The following is a 6172-nucleotide window of genomic DNA, read 5'->3' on the forward strand; positions in this document are numbered from 1 at the left end:
CCTCTTGATATTCACCTTATTTTATTTTACTATTTTTTCTTTGCTCCTTCACTTTTCACTGCGTTTTCACTCCATTCCTTCACACACACTTCCCACATTCTTTTCACTATTTTATACACTGCATTTTTATCGTGACTCCCTCAGTCACCCAACACTCCTTTCATTTTCCATATTCCATTTCCTATTTCATTCTTTTTCACCGCACTGACCTCTTCAGCTTTGCCCTCACGCCATATCTCACCTTTTTGCACAGTTTCCCTCTCCTTCTTTTTCCCCCTGTTTTCCCCCCCCCTTTTTTTCTATTTTCACATTCCCTTCTTCTACCTGTGCATGTCCTTCGCTCATCTAATCTCCTTGCTGATACATCAGGCTTCCTGCTCAGCCCGGCATGTATTCACATTTATTAGTTTATTTTCTTTTTTATTTATTTTTTAGTTTTTTATTTTCAGACACACTTTTCAGCTTCATATATATTTGTGTGTATTCTCTTACAGGGCCTTCATCGCAATTTCAGGAGGGAAGTGCTTAACCGCACCCCAACCTACCCATCCCGGCTTCGTGCGGCGGTGCTGGCCCCCCCTGGCCCAGCCGGTTACGGGTGCTCGCCCCCACCCCTGTTTGGCTTTCATCTGCCATCCCCGGCTTTGTTGTTGGGGGTCTCTCCCCCCCCCCTCCCCCCCCCCCCCCCCCCCCCTCTGTGCCCCTTCCCTGCCCGGCCCCGTTCTCCCCCTCCGCCCCCCCCCCCTTTGGTGGCGGATTACCCCCCAATCCCCCCCCCGGCCCGCCTCGGGGCGCGACCCTTCGGCGCGCTATCCGTTGACCTCTCGTGGGCCCGGGTGGTACCTCTCCCGTTGGTGTTTTGGAATTCGGAGTCTTTTTCCACACTGACCAAGGGGAGCTCCTCTCCCCTTTGTTTCACCCCCGATACCCCCGTGGGAAGTTTGATGGTGCGGTATTGGTTCACCTGGTCCGGATCTACGCCTTCGAGTGGACGCCCCTGGGTGAGTGGCAATGGTACTTTTTACATCAGTCCATATTTACAGGAGGAACACCCGCATCCCGCCATCTACTTATATGGCTGTGGGTGGCGGGCCTCCCCATGTTCTGTTGTTATGATGTTCCACTCATCTGCATGTATCTTTTTGTATGTATTCTTTTTATAGAACCTATGGCAGCGTCTAACCAATACTCCCTGAAGAAGACCGTTACTTTCAAAAGGTCGAAACGCGTAGGGGTGTTTTTTCGCCCATAGTATTTTGTATAACTCCACAGTACTGTTATGCTATGTCTGTATTTGTTCTATTCTCTGTTTTTATTCGCTATGTATAACCTATGTTGTCATAAGCTCATATCTTGAGTCCCCCGTGTTTGGGGCTTTTTGAACTCTATATTTAATAAATTTATAATTTTTTATTTCATGGTACGTTTTCATTTTTTGCTGCAGCACAAAGCCCCTAGGGGTAACTTTCTCTTTTTTCACAACAGGAGCTCTGTGGACAATATTTGGATGTGGTATTCTATGAAAAGCATTAAAGGTTCCTGGGCAAAATCCCCTCACCAAATCCTGTACACAGTCAGCGGTCCTCCTCTGAGCAAAAAAACTATCTTAGATGCAGGTGTGTCGCAGTGGCATTCAGTCCTTGAGCTGTTGCAGGGTGTCCTTTCTCATGGACAGTCTGTTCCTCTGGGCTGGAGCTGCATGAACAATCTGTTCCTCTGGGCTGGAGTTGCAGGCTGTGTGTCCCTTGGTAGGTTGCTATTCCACACATACATAGAGTGCAGGAGATGCTCTCCTGATGGGGTGCAGGCACAAAAAGGCTCTGGCCTAGTTTCTCTGACTTTGTATCTCCTCCCCACAGTCCTTTTCTGCTGCCTGATGATTGGCTCAGGCTCTTCCAATAGGGAGTTTACAGACAACTTCCAATAGGGAGTTTACAAACAAGCAGTTCTGAGTGTCTGTGTGTGAAGAGAGAAAGGGGGTGAAAAAGCCCACGCTGCTGCAGCAGACAGCTGTCCCCTAATAGATTAGATCAGTCTGGAACAGTACCTGCTACACTGGTTTTTGTCATTCATTTCCCAATGTGTATCTATTGTATGGACTGCTCTGAACTATACACTACTTTTATACAATAAAGTTGTTAAATTTTAATTTTGTACCTTCTTTTGTCCCTCTCCTTGTTATGGAATATCTATTCATGTGTATATTTATGATTTTTTTGAATAATAGAATATAGTTACTTATAAATTAATGATGTAAATATAAGATATACAATGTACCATAGATATGTCAACTACTATAAAATAACTAGACCTTTATCCCACACATACTTCATTTAAAGTCCCGCTCTTTCTGTTCTCTTCATCAGAGGCGTTGCTAGGGGGTGGCTATTGAGGCTATAGCCCCAAATCTGGGGCCCATAGCCCCGAGTCTCTAGGGAAGGGGTCGGAACCCGGCCCGCCACCGCTGAATGCGGGCACCCAGCCTGCAGACATTTTCGCGTCTGTCCTCTTCATTGGACAGCAGCAAGCGGCCAGTATCACAAGGCTGGATGGGGGCGGGAACCGCAAGAGTTAACTTTTTTCATTAAACAGCAGGTGATTGGTTGCTGGGCAATCCTACCAGACAATCACCAGCCTGTTAATGTGAAAAGGTTTCCGCCCCCATCCAGCCCCGTGATGCCGATCTCAGATGCTCTGCTTGCTGTACACCTGCGTAAGGTAGGAGAGTTCTACCTACACAGTGGGGGTTATTTACTAAAGGCAAATCCACTTTGCACTACAAGTGCAAACTACAAGTGCAAAGTGCACTTTAAATTGCACTGAACATGCACTTGGAAGTGCAGTCGCTGTAAATCTGAGGGGTAGATCTGAAATGAGGGGAAGCTCTGCTGATTTTATCATGCAATCATATGCAAGCTAAAATGCTGTTTTTTTATTTTCCTTGCATGTCCCCCTTAGATCTACAGCGACTGCACTTCCAAGTGCAATTTCAAGTGTAGTGCAAAGTGGATTTGTCTTTAGTAAATGACCCCCAGTGTTTCCATGGCAACACTGTAGTACTTTGGGGAAGGGATCGGGATGTTTTTATGATTCCTTTTACCAGTGAATTTTACTGTTATAAGCAATAGTGTGGAAAGTACAGACCAAATTCTGAAACCATCGACCTACGTGGTGTTGGATTCAGATTGGTTAATTTTGCTGATATTTGGCCAAAGAGTGTTTGACTTAACCATTTAAGGACCGCTGCACGACTATATACGTCGGCAGAATGGCACGGCTGGGCACATAGGCGTATATATACGTCCCCTTTAAGAGCCCAGCCGTGGGTCGCAAGCGCGCCGCCGGGGGCACGCTCACGACCCGGTCCGAAGCTCCGTGACTGCGCCCGCGGGACCTGCGGACCTGATCGCTGCTGGTGTCCTGTGATTGGGTCACAGGAGCTGAAGAACAGGGAAAGATGAGTGTAAACAAACCTTCCCCGTTCTTCTCTGTGGCAATGTCAGTGATCGACTGTTCCCTGATATAGGGAATGACGATCACTGACGTCACACGTCCAGCCCCGTCCCCCTACAGTTAGAAACACACATGAGGTCACACTTAACCCCTACAGCGCCCCCTAGTGGTTAACCCCTTCACTGCCATTTTCACAGTAATCAGTGCATTTTTATAGCACTTTTCGCTGTGAAAATGACAATGGTCCCAAAAATGTGTCAAAAGTGTCCGATGTGTCCGCCATAATGTCGCAGTCACAAAAAAATCGCTGATCGCCGTCATTAGTAGTAAAAAAAAAATATTAATAAAAATGCCATAAAACTATCCCCTATTTTATTAATTATTGCAATTTTTTTTTACCAAAAACAGGTAGAAGAATATGCATCGGCCTAAACTGAGGAAAAAAAAATGTTATATCTTTTTTGGGGATATTTATTATAGCAAAAAGTAAAAAATATAGCATTTTTTTCAAAATTGTCGCTCTATTTATAGCGCAACAAAATTAAAACCACAGAGGTGATCCAAATAGCACCAAAAGAAAGCTCTATTTGTGGGGAAAAAAGGACGCCAATTTTGTTTGGGAGCCACGTCGCACGACTGCGCAATTGTCAGTTAAAGCAACGCAGTGCCGAATCGCAAAAAGGGGCAAGGTCCTTAACCTGCATACTGGCCCGGGTCTTAACCGGTTAATATAAAGTAATTGAACAAATTTAAATAATACCTAATGTTATTCTCAGTGAAGCTGCATGTATATATACACTATGGGCCAGATTCACGTAGAGCGGCGCATATTTAGATCGGCGTAGCACATCTCTGTTACGTTACGGCGGTTCAATTTCATGACGCAAGTACCGTATCCACAGAGTATTTGTGCCCAAATTTGCGCCAGCGTAACGTAAATTCCGAGGCGTAAGGCGGGGTAATTGAAAGTGGGAAGGAAGTGGGCATGCTCCATTGAAATGAGCCGTGACCCCATGCAAATGAAGGGCCGGCCGTACTGCGCATGCGCGCATGAATATGCACCTCACTGGGCATGCTCAGAACTCGGCCCGGCGCAATCAGTGAGATAGGAACTAGGCCCGGCGTACTTAGTGAGATACGCCCTGTGTATAAATAGGCACAGACAAACGCCCTTCCATTGCAAAAGTACATCCCTGTGTTCCCCTTCCTGAAAGCGAGGTGCTTTTGTTCTGTTGTCTGTGGCTGTGTGTTGGTTTGTGTAGGAGTGTTGTAGGAAAGATTTAGAGTGTTTTTTTTGTCTGTTTTTTCTGTGTGGTTTTTGGAGTCTGTATTAGCTGTCTGTTTGTGGTTTTTGGTTTTTGCTGTCTGATTTTTGTCTCTGTTTGTTCTATGTCTTTTTGTCTCTGTTTGTTCTGTGTCTTTTTGTGTCTGTTTGTTCTGTGTGATTTTTGTGTCTATTTGGTGCTGAGTGTTGGGTGAGATGGCAACAAAGAGGAGAAAGCTCAACTTCTCGGTGCGTGAGAAGCAAATACTCGCTAGGGCCATCACCCGATATGGGCGATTTTTACATGGCCCTGAGAGCCGGGACATCACCCCGGCCAGGAAGAAGGCGATCCTTCAGGAGATTACTGATGAGATCAATGCGGGGGGGGAGACGAGGACCACCAGTGGGATCGCAAAGAAGATCAATGATATGAGGAGCCTGGTCCGTGATAAGCTGGCCAAGATTAATGCGCATGCCAGGGGCACTGGAGGGGGACCACCTTGCACCATCAGGTGGACTGCTGTGGAGCGTGTGGTGGCCCAGTGCTTCCACAGCCAGAAAGTTGTGGGCCTGCCTGGCTTTGACTCCGATGAGGCCGTGAGGACAGGTAAGTTAATTTTTTTTTATTTTCTATCTGGCGAGTAGCATGTGTGGGGGGGGGAGGGAATATGTGCCAAGTGTGTGGATCCTCCAACCTGTGTAGGTTCTGTGTCATCCACAGTTTGCCAGGAGAGTGCTGGGCCATCTGGCCAGTCTGCTCCATCCCCTGGACAACAGGCTGCTGAAGAGCCCCAAGAAAGGCAGGAGTCTTCAGGGCAGGGGAGTGGCCACAACTCACCTCATGAGGAGGTTGAGGGGGAGGAGGATGAGGGGGGGAGGTTGAGGAGGATCGGCTTGACCTTGCCAGGGAAATACTTGGGCTTTTGGATGTGGCTCCCCCTGAGGCTGGCAGCAGTCAGGCCTCCATCAGGGGTAGCCCCCCCCACTCCTCCCCCCAACAGGGCTCCCCCCAGGGGGCTCCCCTCCTCCCAGGCCCCAAGCCTCATCTGCAGGCAGGAAGGCCACCCAGAAGACCAGGGGGTGGCAGAATTTCTGCCTGCAAATCTGCGGAGGGACCAGGCCCGTCAGACCCACCATCTGGGTCAGGTCACCCGGACTTTGGCCCAGATGGAGGACAGCCTGGGCAATGATGTGGGCACCAACTCATTGGCGATCATCACCTGCTTTTGTGACCTGCAGACCGTCACAGCAGGCGTGGCCCTGGAGGTGAATGCCCTGACCAAGGCTGTCCAGGACAATACCCAGGCTGTCCAGGACAATACCCAGGCTGTCCAGGCCAATACGGCAGCCCTCACTGTGGGCCTGACCAGAATTGCCGTGGACTTGGAGGGCAGGCCAGCAGGTGTACAGACACCAGGGGAGGCTCCTCCTTTCCCTGCTCCCCCCCCATGAGTC

At 48.5% G+C, this 6172-nt stretch overlaps 1 long non-coding RNA gene across 1 annotated transcript; it reads left to right on the top strand.

The window, feature by feature from the left end:
• Window positions 1–821: 821 nt before the first annotated feature.
• Window positions 822–1413, top strand: LOC120928467. The gene is made up of 2 exons (XR_005747194.1): window positions 822–1001; window positions 1164–1413. It is a non-coding gene; the product is annotated as an uncharacterized LOC120928467 (long non-coding RNA).
• Window positions 1414–6172: the final 4759 nt, after the last annotated feature.

Source organism: Rana temporaria, chromosome 2 (genome assembly GCF_905171775.1).
Source record: "Rana temporaria chromosome 2, aRanTem1.1, whole genome shotgun sequence".
NCBI lineage: Eukaryota > Metazoa > Chordata > Amphibia > Anura > Ranidae > Rana > Rana temporaria.